Source organism: Cherax quadricarinatus, chromosome 84 (assembly GCF_038502225.1).
Source record: "Cherax quadricarinatus isolate ZL_2023a chromosome 84, ASM3850222v1, whole genome shotgun sequence".
Lineage (NCBI taxonomy): Eukaryota > Metazoa > Arthropoda > Malacostraca > Decapoda > Parastacidae > Cherax > Cherax quadricarinatus.
In genome coordinates, this window is record NC_091375.1 from 7381120 (window position 1) to 7406146 (window position 25027).

Consider the following 25027-nt stretch of genomic DNA (forward strand, 5'->3'; position numbering starts at 1 on the left):
AGAAAGTCCAGGGATAAGAGTGCATCAGCAGACACTGGACACTATACACAACATGAAAAGGGGTAAACAAAAAAAAAACTTTTGATGGAATTGTACACATTGAATTCCGTTGGGTCGTGACAAGTTGTCACCATGGATTCTACGAGAGGAACCAGAAGCACTTGAGAACCGCTATGATATACAAGTCAATGACCACGGGACAGTTGTCAGAGATCTGGAAGACAGTGAATGTAGTACCTGTATTTAATAAGGGGACAAGAAGACCAGTTTCGCCAACATTTATACCATGTAAGGTAATGAAGAAGATGGTCAGGAGTGTGGCAGAGCGCTTTGAGAGAAGTGATGCAAACAATAGCTAGCACTAGTCAGAGATGGCAAGTCTTGGAATTTCAAAAATTTGGTAAGACATGACAAAGTAACAGAAGTGAGACAGGAAAGGGTTGGGTGAAATGCATTTTTGTAAACTGCAAGAAGGTATTTGATATTGTACTCCGTATGTGACTGGGACAAAAGCTTGAGCAGCAGACAGGAATAATTGGGAATGTGCTCCGTTGGAACACAGAGTACGTTAGTGGAAGGAAGCAACGAGTGTTAGTCCAGTAAGATATCAGAATGGGGAAAAATTACAAGTAGGGTACCACAAGGATCGGTATTAGAGACAGTCCTGTTTCTCGTATATATGATCGACATACCAGATGGGATTGAGTCAGATGTATTTCTGCTCACTGTTGTAAAACTAATGAGAATACAAACAGATGAGGATAGGGATATGTTGCAAATGAATCTGGATAAACTATGTGTGGTTAGCAAATGCAAGGTTATGAAGACTGGGGAAGATGCCAAAAGACCGGACACGGCCTATCGACTCAGGGAACGGCGGCTGCAGACATGATTCAAAGAGGACAAGGGAGTATGCATAGGGCCTTGCAAATCGCCAGAGGCTCATATCAACCAAATAACCTCTGCAACCAATGCTGGGTTGGTAAATCAGACAGTGGCCTTCAGTAATCTCAACAGTGTGTCATTCCAGGGGTTTTATGCAAGCTATGTAAGGTCCATATTGAGTACACAGCATCAGAATGGAACCCAAGGTACCATCCACTGGATGGATGTGTTCTTGCGCTACCATCCACTGGATGGATGTGCCCGAGCTGTAAACTAGCAGCTTAGGTGTCACAATGTGTATGTAAATCGTCTCTCACTAACGGACCTCAGAGTATCATTCGGTAAACAAGTAATGAGAATTTTGGGTGCTTTGAAATATAGGTAAAACGAATATATGATTGGACGTGCATGGGCTCTTCCTAGTACGGGCCAATAGACCAAACTGAAATGGTCCCCTGTTCCCATTTTTTTGGAATAAAAACATATAACGCAGAACAAGCCATTACTTCAGGTAACGTTTAGTTCAGGACTGAAATTCATCAAAATTTATCCTTAGAGAAAATATGTAAAATAATATCAATCTGCATTCCGTGTCTTTATACCATCATGTTGCCAGTTATCATTAGTAATAATATCTTTATTTACTACAAGTACATGTACAAGGTATACAGACCATAGTTGACATCAGTGATATACTACTATATAATATACAAGCCTGAGCTTGCTACCATCTGCAGCTCATAAGACTGCCATCCCCACGAGCCCCTTTGAGGCGGGGTAGATGGCAGACCAGAGGCCTAGCTTCTCCCTACGAGCCCCGTGAGGGCGGGGAATGTGGCTAGGCCTGGGGACACTTGGTCCCAAAGATGAGGAGGTACTTGTCCTTCCTCCCATGGGAGACTTAAGTCTCGAGACACTCCCCAGATAGGGAGCCAAGGCCGGGTCACCACTACTTGGAAAAGACCCGGGCCGGGAGAATACCGGTGAATAAAAAAAAAAAAAACTACTATATAGAAAGTCGCTTGTTATGCAGATCATTTAGGGCAAATTAGGTCAGTTTTGTCCTAGGATGCGACCCACCCCAGTCCACTAACACCCAGGATGCCACCCACACCAGTCCACTAACACCCTGGATGCGACCCACACCAGTCCACTAACACCCAGGATGCGACCCACACCAGTCCACTAACACCCAGGTACCCATTTTATACTGATGAGTGAACAAGGACAGCAAGTGTCTTATGGAAACACGTCCCTAATATTTTCCCAGTCGTACCGGAGGAGATTCCAACCCCAGACCTCAGTGTGAGGTGAGTGCACTAGCGATCCAGCTACGGGACACCCTCATTACCGATATTTTGTATCCCCTGAGTAATTTTAATAATAAAAAAAAGGTATCAAAAAATACATTAATTTTCCTTAAAATTATAAATATTCCGACGGTGTACAAAAACATCAAAACACATTACAAATCTCGGTTAAAATAACGACTGTGTTTACGTCGACCTCCGTCGTCAATACACCATCGAAAATATTTATGTTATATGTTCGATCATAAAGGTTTATTACATTTCGAATCATCCATATTTCTGACATGTTTTAACCATCATACTGTTTATATACACACGAATATTTTTAATCTCATTTGCATATATATTAGTTTTTTGGACTAATTCCCCTCGTTCGGTAACATTGGGGGTGCTCGTTGCTTGGTTGGTAGCGTCCTCAGCTCACATACTGAGGGTCTGGGATCGATCACCGGCACGGGTGAAACCTGTTGTCCCTGTTCACCTAGTAGTAAGTAGGTACTAGGAGCTAGCCGACTGTTGTTGGTCGTAACTTGGGGGACAAAATTAACCTAAGTTGCCTGAAACATTCTGCATAATCAGGGGATTTCTATATATTATTTCAATGACATCAGCCAGATCTACATCACTTGTATCAAGTTCTTGTAAAAATATCATATTTTACAAATTCAAGGAAACTAAAAATTAGTGCCACTTGTAATAATACAACTACAACGTTTTAATGTAGTGTAAATACATGTATTTGGCCTCACGGAGCATCTGCTACAGTGTCTGAGTGGGTAGAAATAGGATCTCGGAAATAGGATTCAGATCTCAGTCCTATCCAAGGATCAGCTTGACATACGATACCAAGTTGTGGGAAATGACAGGTGAGGAAACTCTTGTTCATTTTGATTCTGAGACCTTGTTCATTACCAATATTTGGTATATGTGATATAAAAAGGTTCCCAATGGTATATACACCGAGGTTTGACTTAGTGTATATGTACTGAGAGTTTATTTGAATCCCTGTATAAGGGACAGAAGAAGCACAGAGGTAGCAGAAGGTCATCTAGGATATTGCGAGAAACCCATACTGATGATGAACAGGAAATGAGCGAAATTCTAAATGAACAGTATGAGTTGGTGTTCAACAACCCACTATATAACAGCAGTTTAAAGACTGTGAAACCTTCATTCCATTGGAATGCAGTGCAGACCAACTGACATTAGTACTAATCCCACAGAATTCGAAAGAAAAACTGAAAACATGCCCACTCACTCAGCACCTGGACCAGATTCATGGAATTCCTTATTTATAAAAAAGTGCAAAATACCACAAGCAGAAGCCCTCAGTATTCTTTGAAGTATGAGCCCACATCTAGGTGAAATACCAAAAAAAGCCTTAAAGAGGGCAGGCATAGCTCATTTGCATAAGGGAGGTAGTAGAGCACTAGCTAAAAATTACATACCAGTACCCCTAACTTCCCACACCATAAAAATCTTCGAGTGATGAGATGTCAGATTACAAAATTCAATGAACAGCAAAATCGACATAATCCAAACCAGCACTGTTTTAGAGTGGGACGAACATGCCTGACACAGTTACTGAGTCACTATGATAGAACTACGGAGGCATTAAAAAGACAACCAAAATGCAGATGTTATATACACAGACTTTGCATAGGCACTGACAAATGCAATCATGGGGTGTGCATACAAAATGTGAGCCAAAGGCATTACCAGGAAGACTGATGGATTTTCGGGTTCCTAACACACAGAACACAAAAAGCAGTGGTAAACAGAACAAAATTCAGCACCTGCGATGTAAAATGCTGTTTTCCAAGGCATTGTCCTGGCACCTCTGCTGTTATTCTCATAGAAGACACAGATAAAAATACCAGTCACACTTCTGTATCATCACTTTCTGTTGACACTAAAATAAGCATGTAAGTCACTTCATTAGAAGATAATGAACAATTTCAGGAAGATTAAGCAGTGTTTTTCACTGGGCAGTGGAGAAAAACATGATGTTCACTGGTATGGAAAGAATGAAGAGCTCAAAAGGAACACTGTATACAAAACTCAAAGAGGATCGTCAAACAGAAAGAAACGAACACGTGAAAGACTTGGGAATACTTTTGTCAGTTGACCTTTCTTTTAAAGAACATAAGGCGAAGGTCACGACAGCCAGGAGGATGACGGACTGGATAATGAGAACCTTCAAAACAAGGAAAATAGTGCCATAGGTAACACTTTCCAAATCGCTTGTGCTCCCTTGGTATATTTCTCAGTGTAGACGGTCCCATTCAGTGCAGAAATTCAGAGCAGGAACAAATAAATAATTTACGGCCATCATAGACTCAATAAAGCATTTAAATTACTGGGAACGCTCTAAAGTCTCGAATATGTGCTCACTGGAGCGGAGATAATATATACCTGGAAGGTGCTTGAGGGCCTTGTCCCAAATCTGCACACTGCCATAACAACATACTGGAGTGAGAGATATGGGAGGAAGTGCAAGATAAACCCAGTAAAAGGTAAGAGTGCAGTGAGCACAATAAGGGAACACTGTATCAACATTCGGGGTCCCAGATTATTCAACATCTTATCAGAAGATATCAGAAACACTGCTGGAACAAGTGTAGAAGTCTTCAAGAGGAAACTGGACTACTATCTTCACCAGGTGCCAGATCAACCAGGCTGTGATGCATATGTGGGGCTGTGGGCCACCATCAGCAACGGCCTGGTTGATCAGGCAAGCACCAGATGAGCCTGGCCTATGGCCGAGCTCCAGGAGTAGAAAAACTCTCGGAATTCGTCAAAAGTATAACAAAGGGCCATACAGTCATAATTATATAGATGACCCGTTTTTAACCATGTAACAGTTCACCACCAGTCGAGAGATTACTCTCCACAATACGGGTAAAAGTCAACTCACTATATACACACATACACATCTTGGTGTATATATGTTTATATCGCTGCAAACCACGAAATATTCAAAACTAATTAGTCTGGTTACCTCTAAATTTGATTAGGGATTTAAACTGACTTGTACAAATAACAAAAGATAAAAAATATTTATTATTAAAAAATTATTATTAATATTATTATATTAAGGTCAACAACACTTTACAAAAATATTCAGAATTTACTAAAATTAAGAAAATGATAATTTTGACGAGTTGTACCTATCACTAATATTTTAATTAGTAATCACAGGTATTGGTGTATATACCCATCTCTGTATATCCAATATATCCCATTTTAAGGGATTAAAGTATTCTGGACGGGTGGTGACCAGGTTATTAGCGGCCTTAATGAACTTTGTATAGTCGATCAGCTGAACCTTAATTATAAATGAAGTTTTATCTGGCTGCAGGAACAGGTTTTGTCTTTTGGGTTGCAAGTGTTGCAACTTCATCGGCTATTAGCACCAATAATGAAGCTGATATTGTAAATAGCATGTTAGTTATTTGGGAAACAAAGTGTTGCTATTAAGGCGGTATGTTCATTCATAGGATGATTGGGGCTAGTACTACCATCATCCTAGTATGTTCATTCATAGGATGATTGGGGCTAGTACTACCATCATCCTAGTATGTTCATTCATAGGATGATTGGGGCTAGTACTACCATCATCCTAGTATGTTCATTCATAGGATGATTGAGGCTAGTACTACCATCATCCTAGTATGTTCATTCATAGGATGATTGGGGCTAGTACTACCATCATCCTAGTATGTTCATTCATAGGATGATGGGGCTAGTACTACCATCATCCTAGTATGTTCATTCATAGGATGATGGGGCTAGTACTACCATCATCCTAGTATGTTCATTCATAGGATGATGGGGCTAGTACTACCATCATCCTAGTATGTTCATTCATAGGATGATGGGGCTAGTACTACCATCATCCTAGTATGTTCATTCATAGGATGATGGGGCTAGTACTACCATCATCCTAGTATGTTCATTCATAGGATGATGGGGCTAGTACTACCATCATCCTAGTATGTTCATTCATAGGATGATTGATGATGTCTAACATTGGCATCATACTATTATGCTGACTCATGGTGCGGTTCAGTACTAGTAGTCATGCTATTATGTTCGCTATATGGTGACTGGTGCTAATACTTTCATGCTAGTATGTTCACTCGGGATGAGTGACGGTGCTCACACTGTCATCATGGTAGTATACTGACTCGGACAATGCTTAATATACTCCCTTTAGGGACAAAATCCTCATGCAGCTGAAGACTTATGTAGCCTCCTCTTCCCCTCTTTTCTCACACCTCTTGCTGCATCTATCTAGTCTCTCCTTTGTATTTTTTTTCGTTATCATGAGCTTCCTATTCCTTTAACCCCTCAGCTATCTCGCGCGTCTAATCCCATTTACCATTTCCCTTCTTTCACCTCTTCTATTCACTTTCCCCTTCTTCCCTTCCCTAACCATCGTTCCATAAAATAAGGGTCATTGGGTCACATCATGCTAACCATGTTTTGACATCAGAGTGGTATATATCCACTTCCATTAGAGGCGAACGTCACTACTAGATTTGGCTTTCTCATCGCCCATACGTTATATATAGCAAGGTCTTCTTGCACTCGACTGATGCCTTTAAGTCGTATGGACGGGAGCGCTCTGGCGACGCTACACAACAACTAAAATTCTTTTGCTCAAAACATCGATCAGTGCTGATTAATTGGGCGGTTTGACGCCGTTTTTAAACGGCCTACAAATCTCAAAGAAATTTAATTACTAGAGAAAATGACGTGGGCGTAATGAATGTTTTTATGTTGGTGTTTATTGCAAGGAAGGTAGTCTGGGATTGTAGTGTTGGACCTGGTCCTCCTGGCTCGGAATCAATATCAGTGAAATGTACGAAGGGTGAAGAAATATTGGCCCTGAAATATGAGTGGCCAGGTGACATAATGACGTCACAAAGAGGGAAGTTTGAATGCCCTTTTGTGTCCAATTGACCGTAACTCGAATCTCATTTTCTATTCTGCGTCACAGGGACGCAGGGGACACTCAAGAGTTCTCGCCATTCAGAGCTTTCTCAAAATTAGGGTGCATTAGATGTCTCCAACCTCCCTCTCATCCCTTCTCTTCCTCCCTCCCTTTCTTCAACTATTCAATCACCCGCAAAATGATTGACCAACAGGGAAACATCGAAAAAATAAATAAATCCTCCGTACCCTTCCATCACCAATTTTTATCCTAAAATTCCCAGAACCAAATTCTAACCTCTTTCACTCTCCCCAGAAAGGTAAAAAAAAAAAGAAATACGTAACAAAGGTAATTGCGCCAGGAATACATAGAGATTATAAGCTGCAACGCCAGCAGAATTCTCATAAACAAAACAGGACAATGGTGGCTTCCAAGGGTACAATGGACAGGGGAAAATAAGTATTGGTAGGCAAAAAATGTACGGCTCTTTTTTTTTATTCCCTCCCATTGGCGTGTGATTGTAACGTTACTCCGCTGGAGAAAGTGAGAGAGAGGGAAAGAGAGGGAGATAGAGAGGAGGGAGGGAGGGAGGGAGAGAGAGAGGATTGGAAGTAGCAGTGAGAGTAAGGGAAGTTAGAAGAGGTGATGGAAACGGTGAAGGTGTGATACAGATTAATGCAGGGGAAGCAGGGAGGATAGTTAAGATGGTCAGGTTTAAAGCCTATCGACAGACAGAGGGGTCATTAAGACGACAGATTTTAATCATATAATGTGTATATATATATATGTATATATATATATATATATATATATATATATATATATATATATGTGTGTGTGTGTGTGTGTGTGTGTGTGTGTGTGTGTGTGTGTGTGTGTGTGTGTGTGTGTGTGTGTGTGTGTGTGTGTGTGTGTGTGTGTGTGTGTATGTATATTAACATGTCGGCCGTTTCCCATCGAGGCAGGGTGACCCAAAAAGAAAGAAAAACTTCCATCATTCAACACTGTCACCATCACTCATACATAATCACTATCTTTGCAGAGGCGCTCAGATTTACATGTCACTCCAAACAGCCAATATCCCAGATCCCTCCTTTAAAGTGCAGGCATTGTACTTCCCTCCTCCAGGACTTAAGTCCGACTAACCGGTTTCCTTGAATCCCTTCACAAAATATTACCCTGATCACACTCAAACAGCTTGTCAGGTCCCAAAAACCATTCGTCTCCATTCGCTTCTAACACGCTCACGCACGCTTGCCGAAAAATCAAAGTCCCTTCCCCACAAAAACCTCCTTTACCCCCCCCCCCCTTTCCAACCTTTTCGAGGACGACCCCTACCCCACCTTCGTTCCACTAAAGATTTACAAGCTCTCCAAGTCATTCTACTTTGTTCCATCCTCTCTAAATGATTAAGCCGCCTCGACAACCCCTCATCAGCCCTCTAATACTTTTAGTAACTCCACACCTCCTAATTTCCACACTACGAATTCTCTGCATCACATTTACACCACACGTTGCCCTTGGACACATCACTGCCTCCAGCCTCCTCCTTGCTGCAGCATTCACAGCCCATGTTTCACACCCATATAAGTTTTGGTACCACTATACTCTCGTACATTCCCTTCTTTGTCTCCATGGATAACGTTTTTTGTCTCCACAGATACCTCAAAACATTACTCGCCTTTTTTCCTTCATCAATTCTAAGATTAACCTCGTCCTTTATAAACCCATCCGCTGACAAGTTAACTCCCAAATATCTGAACACATTCACTTCTTCCATACTCCGTCTCTCCAATGTAATATTCTGTTCTTCTTTATCTAAATCGTTTGATACCCTCATCACCTTACTCTTATCCATGTTCACTTTCAACTTTCTACCTTAACACACCTCTCTAACATACGTTAATATGAGCCTCAGAGAGCATTACTTGTTCTGTACTATTCTTACAACCTATCCTTACCTCAGCTATAGTGGAAGATTGAGACACTTATGCGGCATATGGGAATCTTTATTCAGGAAACGTTTCGCCACACAGTGGCTTCATCAGTCCAATACAAAGAGGAAGACGTAAGGAGAGGAGGAGTATGAGGTAATCAGTCCCTCAGCCTGGAGTCGATGTGATGAGTCCATCAATCTTGTAGAATGACATTCTACAAGATTGATGGACTGAACACATCGACTCCAGGCTGAGGGACTGATTACCTCATACTCCTCCTCTCCTTACGTCTTCCTCTTTGTATTGGACTGATGAAGCCACTGTGTGGCGAAACGTTTCCTGAATAAAGATTCCCATATGCCGCATAAGTGTCTCAATCTTCAACTTGTCGGTTTTTCAAACCATTCATCACAACTCAGCTATAGTATTTGTGCTTGAAAATCTACTACACCAAATCTCCAAAACTCACAAATAACTCAACAAAAAGCTACTGTACGAATAATCACCCAAACAAGTGCTGAACAACACAAGCCTCCCCAAACAAGTGCTAAACAACACAAGCCTCCCCAAGCAAGTGCTAAACAACACAAGCCTCCCCAAGCAAGTGCTAAACAACACAAGCCTCCCCAAGTAAGTGCTGAACAACACAAGCCCCCCCAAACAAGTGTTAAACAACACAAGCCTCCCCAAACAAGTGCTAGACAACACAAGCCTCCCCAAGCAAGTGCTGAACAACACAAGCCCCCCAAACAAGTGCTAGACAACACAAGCCCCCAAGCAAGTGCTGAACAACACAAGCCTCCCCAAGCAAGTGCTGAACAACACAAGCCTCCCCAAACAAGTGCTAGACAACACAAGCCTCCCCAAGCAAGTGCTGAACAACACAAGCCTCCCCAAGCAAGTGCTGAACAACACAAGCCCCCCAAACAAGTGCTAGACAACACAAGCCCCCAAGCAAGTGCTGAACAACACAAGCCTCCCCAAGCAAGTGCTGAACAACACAAGCCTCCCCAAACAAGTGCTAGACAACACAAGCCTCCCCAAGCAAGTGCTGAACAACACAAGCCCCCCAAACAAGTGCTAGACAACACAAGCCCCCAAACAAGTACTAAACAACACAAGCCTCCCCAAGCAAGTTCTAAACAACACAAGCCTCCCCAAGCAAGTGCTGAACAACACAAGCCTCCCCACGCAAGTGCTAGGCAACACAAGCACCCCCTCCCCCCTGTTTAAACTTACTCAACATACAAAACATCCACTCATACTTCTGCGCTTTCAAATATAAATCTTGTTGGGAAACTCTTCGTTGACAGCTTCATCAGAGCTCAAGACATAATACAATACTTAAGAATCTCTTCGATATCCCCAGTGTTCGATTCGACTTAAGCATTTTCTCAGTGTGCATATTAGGCTCTAAAATCTCTAACTCCCGGTATACCTGAAGATTCCAAAATGCTCTCTTTCTCATAGTTGCCTCAAATTGAATAAAAAAAAAAACCTTGCCTTAATGTGATTCTTAACAGTAATATACTGTTTCAAACAAATCCTGAAACCTATTCATTTTCATCCAATCCCCTTCCCACACTTTGTTTTTTCCATTCAATTCCCATATGTTGTGCGATTTGTTGCAATTATTTCTTTCAAACATAGTGTTATACCGACAACCTTAAAAACTAATATCTGTGAAACTAACAATATATGCAGCCCATGGGCGTTGGCAGCACACTAGGGCGGTGGCAAGCCTCAAGAACGAGGAAGGAAATGCTGTGGAAGATATCGCCTCTGGAACTCTCCAGGTATACTCTTGTGTTCCATCTCATAAGCAAGGGAGAGTAGCCACGAGTGGTTGTGAATGTAACCAAATCAGGTTGAAGACTAGAAATTAGGTTAGGTAAGATTAGTTAGAAAACAGGGCAAGTGTTTCCTAACGCGGGTCTTAATCATATGATGACCCGCCACTGGAGCTTTTGGCTATTTGACAGAGACCTTCAACTGGCTTACCAGTCTAGCTCCTTAAAAAAATTATTTTATTATCAATAGGGTCGAAAAACCAAAGCAATTAAAGATTTACATCTTATATCCAATATCTACAGAAATAATTCTCAGAGAACTTAAAACTCGCTAGTGTAGTATTGATAACCTTAAGTTCATAGCTGGTCTGAGAGTGGTCTTCACCACCATCCCTGGCGTGGTCTTCACCATCCCTGGCGTGGTCTTCACCATCCCTGGCGTGGTCTTCACCACATCCCTGGCGTGGTCTTCACCACATCCCTGGCGTGGTCTTCACCATTCCTGGCGTGGTCTTCACCACCATTCCTGGCGTGGTCTTCACCATCCCTGGCGTGGTCTTCACCACCATCCGTGGCGTGGTCTTCACCACCATCCGTGGCGTGGTCTTCACCACCATCCGTGGCGTGGTCTTCACCACCATCCGTGGCGTGGTCTTCACCACCATCCGTGGCGTGGTCTTCACCACCATCCGTGGCGTGGTCTTCACCACCATCCGTGGCGTGGTCTTCACCACCATCCCTGGCGTGGTCTTCACCACCATCCCTGGCGTGGTCTTCATCATCCCTGGCGTGGTCTTCACCACCATCCCTGGCGTGGTCTTCACCATCCCTGGCGTGGTCTTCACCATCCCTGGCGTGGTCTTCACCACCATATATATATATATATATATATATATATATATATATATATATATATATATATACATATATATATATATATATACATATATATATATATATATATATATATATATATATAGATATATATATATATATATATAAAAATATATAAATATATATATATATATATATATATATATATACATATATATATATATATATATATATATATATATATATATATTCTTTCTTTCTTTCAACATACCAGCCGTATCCCACCGAGGCGGGGTGGCCCAAAAGAAAAAACTAAAGTTTCTCTTTTTAAATTTAGTAATATATACAGGAGAAGGGGTTACTAGCCCCTTGCTCCTGGCATTTTAGTCGCCTCTTACAACACGCATGGCTTACGGAGGAAGAATTCTGTTCCACTTCCCCATGGAGATAAGAGGAAATAAACAAGAACTAGAAAGAAAATAGAAGAAAACCCAGAGGGGTGTGTGTGTGTATATATATGCTTGTACATGTATGTGTAGTGTGACCTAAATGCAAGTAGAAGTAGCAAGACATACCTGAAATCTTGCATGTTTATGAGACAGACAAAAGACACCAGCAATCCTACCATCATGTAAAACAATTACAGGCTTTCGTTGTACACTCACTTGGCAGGACGGTAGTACCTCCCTGGGTGGTTGCTGTTTACCAACCTACTACCTAGAATATATATATATATATATATATATATATATATATACATATATGATATAAATAATAAATTAGGCTATTTGTCATTGGTAAGGGTGAGAACACGCGTTCTACTGTGTGCGAGACTGTAATGCCTAATACAAACCCTTTCCCCCTGACAACCAGGATTAAATTGGGTGGAAAAAAAACTTTGAAAAGAGCACCAGGGGGAGGCAGGCAGCTTCATGGGAGGTCATCAATGAAGCTGATGAATACCTCCCACGGACGAAGAAACAAGAATGAAGGAGGGATGGAAAAGAAAAAATAAGGACGAAAATTAAATATAGTGTATGTATATAGATAAACAGAGATCAATTTAACGTGAGTGCCCTTAGGTATTTATGACGTATTCCGCCTCTTACATTGTGGTTATGAGAAAATCTATTCGTAGACATAATATTGGTTTCTAGAAAGCAAGAATAGACAAAAAGATTGCTGGTAGACTTACATTCCTGGGCTGTAAGTTCTTTATAAGATACCATGATAGCACTAATCATAGCGGCAAGGCTGTGTGTATGTCTATAAATTACTTATGTTAACAAGAATCACTAAACCCGAATGGAGGCATTCAGGGATGGAGAAAAATGTAACGCAACTGCAGACAGGAATTTTACTGGAAAGTTTCGCCTGATAACACGTTTCTGTTGTTTTAAACAGGCGAAACTTCTGAAAGTTCCTCTCTGCCCTGTCATTTTTTCCCTCTCCACTTATAACTGGTTATAAATGACCATAATTTTTAAAGGGGTGGACCGGTAAGCCAGCGGAAGGCCTCGGTCAGATGACCAAAAGCTCCAAAGGCGGGTCATCATCTAAGACCCGCGTCAGGAAACATTTGTCCTGTTTCCTGACGAACCTTACCTTACCTAACCTAACCTAACCTAACCTTACCTAACCTAACCTGTCCACTTGTCAGAGTAACAATAGTTAGTCTATGTGTCTTATAGACACAGACTAATGTTTATATCAGTGTATATATAAATCAGTATAGAGTACAATAAATGTAAATGTATATATACCAGTAGTGAAAATTTCCACTGAGCGGTCCCTTCCGGTTTAGGGCCTTCCACTGAGCGGTCCCTTCCGGTTTGGGCCTTCCACTGAGCGGTCCCTTCCGGTTTAAGCCTTCCACTGAGCGGTCCCCTTTTCACACCTAGGTGTTACTTCCGGTTTGACCTTGACCATGACCTCGCCCTCGAGACTACCTCACCCTTGACCCCCCGCCCACGACCCCCCCCCCTTCGCGACCCCCCTTCGCGACCCCGCCGTCGCGCCCGCGCGCCCGCCCGCGCCCTTCGCGACCCCCGCCGCGCGCCCCGCCCGCGCGCCCGCCCGCGCGCCCGCCCGCGCCTTTCGCGACCCCCGCCCGCGCCTTCTGCTGCGCCTTCTGCAGCGTCATCCGGATCGCCCCCGCGCCTCGAATTTTTTTCCGATTTTTTTCGAATTTTTTTTGAATTTCATTTTCTTGTGCTCTCCATCTCCTCGGATCAAGGTTTTTGGATTCCCCCCTATGGGGTTTTTCGAAATTCTCCATCTCCTCAGATCAAATTTTTTGGGTACCCCTCCTTTCACCCCCATCCCCAAACAATTTCTCGAAATCAAATTCTCCATTTCCTTGGATCAAGTTTTTTTTGGGTACCCCTCCTTTCACCCCAAATTTTCTCGACAATACCATGACTCCATCTCCTCGGATCAAGTTTTTTGGATCCCCCCTATGGGGTTTTCGAAATTCTCCATCTCCTTGGATCAAATTTTTGGATTACCCCTCCCACTTTCACCCCAAATTTTCTCGACAATACCATGACTCCATCTCCTCAGATCAAATTTTTAAGGTTCCCCCTCCCACTTTCACCCCCCCAATCCCAAAAATTTCTCGATAATACAAGTTTTTGGATTCCCCCCCCCTATGGGGGTTTTGAATTTCTTATGATCACCTTGGATCAAATTTTTGGATTACCCCTCCCACTTTCACCCACCCCCCAACCTCAAATTTTTCTCGATAATACCAAGTTTTTGGATTCCCTCCTATGGGGTTTTCGAAATTCCTCGGATCAAAGTTTTTGGAATCCCCCCTCTGGGGGTAAGCATTCAAAATAGACTCCTCCTATGGGGGCATGCTTACTACAGGTCTAAACATCTTCCCCTTATTATTTTAAAATGAACTAAAAGTTTCCGCTCATTAAGTCAAATGAACTAAGAAGGGTGTTTACTCGGCGGTCAGTGACGTCACGCGCACACAGGTTGAATCAGGTCGCCCCCTATGTCAGTGACGTCACGTGATGACCGCGCACACAGGTTGAATCTTGTCTACCCTTTTACCCACCCTCCCAAACCCTCACACTCCAACCAACACCTCACAATTTTCACTCATAACCCCCAATTTTTCTCGTTTTAACCCTTTTAGTTCATTAAAGTTAATAAGGGGACACATGCATCAGAAAGTCACCACATCGCTTACATCCACTTTCGTTAAATTCACTACTCACAATTTTACATATTACGAAGTTAAATACGCACTTTTACTTTGAACATCTTCAAAACACTCTCATAAATCATTTGAATACTCACAAAAAATACCTTTATACATTTCCAAACAACACTGAAATACTCCAAAAAACATCATTCGAACACCCCCAAATCACCTCTGAATACTCCCAGAACACCTTCATAAATACTCTTGCACATCATTTGAACACCTTCATAAGTACTCTCATAATCATTTGTACACCTTCAAAAAACACCTTTGAATACTCACATAAACACCCTTGAACACCTTCAAAACACCTTCAAAGCACTCTCATAATCATTTGAACACACTCAAAACACCTTTGAATAACCTCAAAACACCTTTGAACACCTTCAAAACACCCTTGAACACCTTCAAAGCACCCTTGAACACCTTCAAAAACAACATTTGAACACACTCAAAACACCTTTGAACATTTCCAAAACACTATTTGAGTACTCCCAAATAAGATTTTACATCTCTAATTTATCTGCACTTTCATTAAATTACAACTCATCCCTCAGTCTCCAGACTAGGCATTTTCTCGTTTTTACCCTTTTAGTTCATTAAAGTTATTAAGGGGACACAATACATCAGAAAAAAAAAAAGTCACAAAAACTAACTCAAACACTTTACTTTGAACACCCCCAAAAACACTCTCATAATCATTTGTACACCTTCAAAAAACACCTTTGAATACTCACATAAACACCCTTGAACACCTTCAAAACACCTTTGAATAACCTCAAAACACCCTTGAACACCCTTGATCACCTTCAAAAAAAACAACATTTGAACACACTCAAAACACCTTTGAACACCTTTGAACATTTCCAAACAACACTGAAACACTTCCAAAAAACACAATTTGAGTACTCCCAATTACACCACTGATTACTACTAAAACACCGCTGAATTCAATCAAAACACCCTTCAACACCTTCAAACACCCTTGAACACCTTCAAAACACTCTTGAACACCTTCAAAAACACCTTTGAACATTTCCAAAACACTATTTGAGTACTCCCAATTACACCACTGAATACTACTAAAACACCGATGAATTCAATCAAAACACCCTTCAACACCTTCAAAACACCTTTGAACACCTTTGAACATTTCCAAAAAACACTCTCATAATCATTTAAACACACTCAAAACACCTTTGAATAACCTCAAAACACCTTTGAATATCGTTTTTAAACTAATTTCATCACAACCCACTTATATCATCTTTTTTCGGTAACTCTAATTCGACTACACTACCCTCATCAATTACCAACAAATTTTACTCGTTTTAACTAATGTCATCACTGTAACCAAGATTTTCACAAAAAAAAAAAAAACTCTATGACACCTAACACACACGCACACACACCCCACAACACCCACAATTTTTCTCGTTTTTACCCTTTTAGTTCATTAAAGTTATTAAGGGGACACAATACATCAGAAAAAAAGTCACAAAAACTAACTCAAACACTTTACTTTGAACACCCCCAAAACACTCTCATAATCATTTGAATACTCACATAAACACCTTTGAACATTTCCAAAACACTATTTGAGTACTCCCAATTACACCACTGATTACTACTAAAACACCGCTGAATTCAATCAAAACACTCTTCAACACCTTCAAACACCCTTGAACACACTCAAAACACCCTTCAACACCTTCAAAAACACCTTTGAACACCTTCAAAACACATTTGAACACATTCAAAACACTCTCATAATCATTTGAACACACTCAAAACACCTTTGAATAACCTCAAAACACCTTTGAACACCTTCAAATCACCCTTGAACACCCTTGATCACCTTCAAAAAAACAACATTTGAACACACTCAAAACACCTTTGAACACCTTTGAACATTTCCAAACAACACTGAAACACTTCCAAAAACACCATTTGAGTACTCCCAAATACACCACTGAATACTAAAACACCACTGAATACACTCAAAACACCACCAAAATCACCATAAACTAAGATCAACACCCACATCCCACAACACCCCACAACCCACAACACCCACAATTTTTTCTCGTTTTATCTAATTTCATCAGAAAGTCACAACACCCACACCTCCCATTTTTTTTTCTCGTTTTAACCCTTTTAGTTCATTAAAGTTAATAAGGGGACACACTACATCAGAAAAAGTCACAAAAACAACCCACTTATAACGTCTTTTCGGTATCTCTAGTTCGACAACAACACCCACATCCCACAACACCCACATCCCACATCCCACACACACACACACACACACACACATACACACACATCCCTAACCTAGCCTAACCTAACCTAACTTATCCTAACCTAACCTAACCTAACCTATCTTATCCTAACCTAGCCTAACCTAACCTAACCTAACCTTACCTAACTTATCCTAACCTAACCTAGCCTAACCTAACCTAACTTAACCTAACCTAACCTAACCTAACCGAACCTACCCTAACCTAACCTTACCTAACATAACCTAACCTAGCCTAACCTAACCTAACCTAACTTAACCTAACCCAACCTAACCTAACCTAGCCTAGCCTAACCTAACTTAACCTAACCTAACCTAACCTAACCTACCCTAACCTAACCTAACCTAACCTATCTTAACCTTACCTAACCTAACCTAGCCGAACCTATCCTAACCTAACCTAAAATATATTGGAACACCCCCAAAACACTATTTGAGTACTCCAGAATTACTTTGAACGACTCCATTTTGGATATTTCCAAATTAGTTTTGAAAACTTTATCGTAAAATCGAACATTATTTTCTTGTTGGTAAAACACACTCAATGGTAGAAATATTTACTCGATTTCCGAATAGAAGCACTGTCCTCGCTCTGAGAGACTCATTGTGGGTCACCCCAACACATGGCGTAATGCGGTTCACACCCAAGGTAGAACATAACACCTGCGTCAACTCAGGACAGACAGGCGCCATGAAATGCGGGTAACATCCAAGGTAGAAAATCATCTCTTTCCAGACCAACTGTCTATCCTAACCTAACCTAACCTAACCTAACCTAATTCCTAACCTAACCTAACCTCACCTAACCGAACCTAACCTAACTCCATCAATCACCTCTATCCTAACCTAACCTAACCTAACCCAACCTAACTCCATCAAACACCTCTATCCTAACCTAACCTAACCTATCCTAACCTAACCTAACCCCATCAAACACCTCGAATACTACCTAACTTAACCTAACCTAACCTTACCTAACCTACCGAACCTAACCTAACCTAACCTAACCTATCCTAACCTGTCCTAACCTAACCTAACCTATCCTAACCTAACCTAACCTAACTTAACCCAACTTATCCTAAGCTAACCTAACCTAACTTATCCTAACCTAACCTATCCTAAGCTAACCTAACCTAAAATAACGAACCTAACCTAACTTATCCTAATCTAATCTAACCTAACCTAACTTATCCTAACCTAACCTAACTTATCCTAACCTAACCTAACCTAACCTAAAATAACCTAACCTAACTTATCCTAACCTACTCACTTTACTTTGAACACCTTCAAAACACTCTCATACATCATTTGAGACCCCCTTTTCTCAATATCTCTCATCCACAACCTTTATCATCTCACTACAGAACAACCCCAAGATTACTTCGAACACTCTCATAAAGCATTTGAGTACTCACATAAACACTTTTGAACATTTCCAAACAACACTGAAGCACTTCCAAAATATCATTTTGATTACTCCCAAATAAGATTTATCATCTCTAATTTATCTACACTTACACATTTCATTAAATTACAACACATCCACCAAACTCCTCCCTCAGTCTCCAGACTTTACAACATTAGCACAAAAAAAAAACTAACTCATACACTTATGACATGAAACATTACCATATCTAACACACTGACTAACTTTGAACCAACTCTGAACACCACTGATCTTCTTCAAAAAATGCTCTGCACATCATTTGAACACCTTCAAAAAAAAACACCATCAAACACCTCCGAATACTCCCAAAAAAACACTACTGATTACTACCAAATCACCACTGAATACTACCAATCACCGTCAAAATCACCAGAAACTAAGTTTAACATCACCATCTAACATCCTTTTTATAGAAATCCCCTCAAATCACTATAACCAAGAACTCCCTCCCCATTTGGCGCATGAAAAAAAAAGCATGAACACAAACCTAATACGCAAACACTTAGTACATGATCACAATCAACTGAAAACATATCTTGTACACACACATAATATAAGACAATCACCAACTACAATCACCCATGTTCACTTACCTCAAAATCACTAATATCACAGAAAACAATCATTTTTATAAACATTTCACACACACACACAAAAAAAAATCATATTTGACAATATCTAAGCGCACTCACCTCACTACCACCAACACACGATGTCTCACCTCACAGGACCGACGAGCTCACCTCCAGTAACGTCACACTCCCATTGTGTTACTTGGTGGTTGGTAACATCACACCTAACCCCCCTTGTTTCAACCTGTTGTACCCCACATTATCTAAGAACACTATATCCAAGACGATTACCAGATTTTATGATCCCCAACACCAAGATCACAGAAAACACACATTTTTATAATTATTCACACAAAAATCACGATCACCAATTCCATATCATGTTTACCGTCATCTATCAACACTAATCACCAAGATCACCAAAAAAATCTAAGATCATGCATCTCAAAACTACTATGATCACTGAAAACACTTATTTTTAAACATTCGCACAAAAATAAGACATACACAAAAATACCACAACACTTCCACCAACATCTATAACATAACATGAGCACTATAACATATCACTATCACAAAAAAAAAAATAATACACAGACACCCACATATTATACATTTCAATTGCAAATTTAAGACATGAGACATACACACCAAATCTAAGACATTCACCTCCAACTAAGACATACACATCACCCTTAAAACTTCCTTCCTTATTCATTCCGTATATCTCCTAGAGCTGTTTTAACCCCCGACGGTTCCATCACGACGTAGGAGCCAGAGTGTAGTAGGTGGTGTTGGAGTGGTGATGGTTCCTCTGGCTCCTGCGTCGTGATGGAACCGTCGGGGGTTAAAACAGCTCTAGGAGATATACGGAATGAATAAGGAAGGAAGTTTTAAGGGTGATGTGTATGTCTTAGTTGGAGGTGAATGTCTTAGATTTGGTGTGTATGTCTCATGTCTTAAATTTGCAATTGAAATGTATAATATGTGGGTGTCTGTGTATTATTTTTTTTTTTGTGATAGTGATATGTTATAGTGCTCATGTTATGTTATAGATGTTGGTGGAAGTGTTGTGGTATTTTTGTGTATGTCTTATTTTTGTGCGAATGTTTAAAAATAAGTGTTTTCAGTGATCATAGTAGTTTTGAGATGCATGATCTTAGATTTTTTTGGTGATCTTGGTGATTAGTGTTGATAGATGACGGTAAACATGATATGGAATTGGTGATCGTGATTTTTGTGTGAATAATTATAAAAATGTGTGTTTTCTGTGATCTTGGTGTTGGGGATCATAAAATCTGGTAATCGTCTTGGATATAGTGTTCTTAGATAATGTGGGGTACAACAGGTTGAAACAAGGGGGGTTAGGTGTGATGTTACCAACCACCAAGTAACACAATGGGAGTGTGACGTTACTGGAGGTGAGCTCGTCGGTCCTGTGAGGTGAGACATCGTGTGTTGGTGGTAGTGAGGTGAGTGCGCTTAGATATTGTCAAATATGATTTTTTTTGTGTGTGTGTGTGAAATGTTTATAAAAATGATTGTTTTCTGTGATATTAGTGATTTTGAGGTAAGTGAACATGGGTGATTGTAGTTGGTGATTGTCTTATATTATGTGTGTGTACAAGATATGTTTTCAGTTGATTGTGATCATGTACTAAGTGTTTGCGTATTAGGTTTGTGTTCATGCTTTTTTTTTTCATGCGCCAAATGGGGAGGGAGTTCTTGGTTATAGTGATTTGAGGGGATTTCTATAAAAAGGATGTTAGATGGTGATGTTAAACTTAGTTTCTGGTGATTTTGACGGTGATTGGTAGTATTCAGTGGTGATTTGGTAGTAATCAGTAGTGTTTTTTTGGGAGTATTCGGAGGTGTTTGATGGTGTTTTTTTGAAGGTGTTCAAATGATGTGCAGAGCATTTTTTGAAGAAGATCAGTGGTGTTCAGAGTTGGTTCAAAGTTAGTCAGTGTGTTAGATATGGTAATGACTCATGTCATAAGTGTATGAGTTAGTTTTTTTTGTGCTAATGTTGTAAAGTCTGGAGACTGAGGGAGGAGTTTGGTGGATGTGTTGTAATTTAATGAAATGTGTAAGTGTAGATAAATTAGAGATGATAAATCTTATTTGGGAGTAATCAAAATGATATTTTGGAAGTGCTTCAGTGTTGTTTGGAAATGTTCAAAAGTGTTTATGTGAGTACTCAAATGCTTTATGAGAGTGTTCGAAGTAATCTTGGGGTTGTTCTGTAGTGAGATGATAAAGGTTGTGGATGAGAGATATTGAGAAAAGGGGGTCTCAAATGATGTATGAGAGTGTTTTGAAGGTGTTCAAAGTAAAGTGAGTAGGTTAGGATAAGTTAGGTTAGGTTATTTTAGGTTAGGTTAGGTTAGGTTAGGATAAGTTAGGTTAGGTTAGGATAAGTTAGGTTAGGTTAGATTAGATTAGGATAAGTTAGGTTAGGTTCGTTATTTTAGGTTAGGTTAGCTTAGGATAGGTTAGGTTAGGATAAGTTAGGTTAGGTTAGCTTAGGATAAGTTGGGTTAGGTTAGGTTAGGTTAGGATAGGTTAGGTTAGGTTAGGACAGGTTAGGATAGGTTAGGTTAGGTTAGGTTAGGTTCGGTAGGTTAGGTAAGGTTAGGTTAGGTTAAGTTAGGTAGTATTCGAGGTGTTTGATGGGGTTAGGTTAGGTTAGGATAGGTTAGGTTAGGTTAGGATAGAGGTGTTTGATGGAGTTAGGTTGGGTTAGGTTAGGTTAGGTTAGGATAGAGGTGATTGATGGAGTTAGGTTAGGTTCGGTTAGGTGAGGTTAGGTTAGGTTAGGAATTAGGTTAGGTTAGGTTAGGTTAGGTTAGGATAGACAGTTGGTCTGGAAAGAGATGATTTTCTACCTTGGATGTTACCCGCATTTCATGGCGCCTGTCTGTCCTGAGTTGACGCAGGTGTTATGTTCTACCTTGGGTGTGAACCGCATTACGCCATGTGTTGGGGTGACCCACAATGAGTCTCTCAGAGCGAGGACAGTGCTTCTATTCGGAAATCGAGTAAATATTTCTACCATTGAGTGTGTTTTACCAACAAGAAAATAATGTTCGATTTTACGATAAAGTTTTCAAAACTAATTTGGAAATATCCAAAATGGAGTCGTTCAAAGTAATTCTGGAGTACTCAAATAGTGTTTTGGGGGTGTTCCAATATATTTTAGGTTAGGTTAGGATAGGTTCGGCTAGGTTAGGTTAGGTAAGGTTAAGATAGGTTAGGTTAGGTTAGGTTAGGGTAGGTTAGGTTAGGTTAGGTTAGGTTAAGTTAGGTTAGGCTAGGCTAGGTTAGGTTAGGTTGGGTTAGGTTAAGTTAGGTTAGGTTAGGTTAGGCTAGGTTAGGTTATGTTAGGTAAGGTTAGGTTAGGGTAGGTTCGGTTAGGTTAGGTTAGGTTAGGTTAAGTTAGGTTAGGTTAGGCTAGGTTAGGTTAGGATAAGTTAGGTAAGGTTAGGTTAGGTTAGGTTAGGCTAGGTTAGGATAAGATAGGTTAGGTTAGGTTAGGTTAGGTTAGGATAAGTTAGGTTAGGTTAGGCTAGGTTAGGGATGTGTGTGTATGTGTGTGTGTGTGTGTGTGTGTGTGGGATGTGGGATGTGGGTGTTGTGGGATGTGGGTGTTGTTGTCGAACTAGAGATACCGAAAAGACGTTATAAGTGGGTTGTTTTTGTGACTTTTTCTGATGTAGTGTGTCCCCTTATTAACTTTAATGAACTAAAAGGGTTAAAACGAGAAAAAAAAATGGGAGGTGTGGGTGTTGTGACTTTCTGATGAAATTAGATAAAACGAGAAAAAATTGTGGGTGTTGTGGGTTGTGGGGTGTTGTGGGATGTGGGTGTTGATCTTAGTTTATGGTGATTTTGGTGGTGTTTTGAGTGTATTCAGTGGTGTTTTAGTATTCAGTGGTGTATTTGGGAGTACTCAAATGGTGTTTTTGGAAGTGTTTCAGTGTTGTTTGGAAATGTTCAAAGGTGTTCAAAGGTGTTTTGAGTGTGTTCAAATGTTGTTTTTTTGAAGGTGATCAAGGGTGTTCAAGGGTGATTTGAAGGTGTTCAAAGGTGTTTTGAGGTTATTCAAAGGTGTTTTGAGTGTGTTCAAATGATTATGAGAGTGTTTTGAATGTGTTCAAATGTGTTTTGAAGGTGTTCAAAGGTGTTTTTGAAGGTGTTGAAGGGTGTTTTGAGTGTGTTCAAGGGTGTTTGAAGGTGTTGAAGAGTGTTTTGATTGAATTCAGCGGTGTTTTAGTAGTAATCAGTGGTGTAATTGGGAGTACTCAAATAGTGTTTTGGAAATGTTCAAAGGTGTTTATGTGAGTATTCAAATGATTATGAGAGTGTTTTGGGGGTGTTCAAAGTAAAGTGTTTGAGTTAGTTTTTGTGACTTTTTTTCTGATGTATTGTGTCCCCTTAATAACTTTAATGAACTAAAAGGGTAAAAACGAGAAAAATTGTGGGTGTTGTGGGGTGTGTGTGCGTGTGTGTTAGGTGTCATAGAGTTTTTTTTTTTTTTGTGAAAATCTTGGTTACAGTGATGACATTAGTTAAAACGAGTAAAATTTGTTGGTAATTGATGAGGGTAGTGTAGTCGAATTAGAGTTACCGAAAAAAGATGATATAAGTGGGTTGTGATGAAATTAGTTTAAAAACGATATTCAAAGGTGTTTTGAGGTTATTCAAAGGTGTTTTGAGTGTGTTTAAATGATTATGAGAGTGTTTTTTGGAAATGTTCAAAGGTGTTCAAAGGTGTTTTGAAGGTGTTGAAGGGTGTTTTGATTGAATTCATCGGTGTTTTAGTAGTATTCAGTGGTGTAATTGGGAGTACTCAAATAGTGTTTTGGAAATGTTCAAAGGTGTTTTTGAAGGTGTTCAAGAGTGTTTTGAAGGTGTTCAAGGGTGTTTGAAGGTGTTGAAGGGTGTTTTGATTGAATTCAGCGGTGTTTTAGTAGTAATCAGTGGTGTAATTGGGAGTACTCAAATTGTGTTTTTTGGAAGTGTTTCAGTGTTGTTTGGAAATGTTCAAAGGTGTTCAAAGGTGTTTTGAGTGTGTTCAAATGTTGTTTTTTGAAGGTGATCAAGGGTGTTCAAGGGTGTTTTGAAGGTGTTCAAAGGTGTTTTGAGGTTATTCAAAGGTGTTTTGAAGGTGTTCAAGGGTGTTTATGTGAGTATTCAAAGGTGTTTTTTGAAGGTGTACAAATGATTATGAGAGTGTTTTTGGGGGTGTTCAAAGTAAAGTGTTTGAGTTAGTTTTTGTGACTTTTTTTTTTCTGATGTATTGTGTCCCCTTAATAACTTTAATGAACTAAAAGGGTAAAAACGAGAAAATGCCTAGTCTGGAGACTGAGGGATGAGTTGTAATTTAATGAAAGTGCAGATAAATTAGAGATGTAAAATCTTATTTGGGAGTACTCAAATAGTGTTTTGGAAATGTTCAAAGGTGTTTTGAGTGTGTTCAAATGTTGTTTTTGAAGGTGTTCAAGGGTGCTTTGAAGGTGTTCAAGGGTGTTTTGAAGGTGTTCAAAGGTGTTTTGAGGTTATTCAAAGGTGTTTTGAGTGTGTTCAAATGATTATGAGAGTGCTTTGAAGGTGTTTTGAAGGTGTTCAAGGGTGTTTATGTGAGTATTCAAAGGTGTTTTTTGAAGGTGTACAAATGATTATGAGAGTACTTATGAAGGTGTTCAAATGATGTGCAAGAGTATTTATGAAGGTGTTCTGGGAGTATTCAGAGGTGATTTGGGGGTGTTCGAATGATGTTTTTTGGAGTATTTCA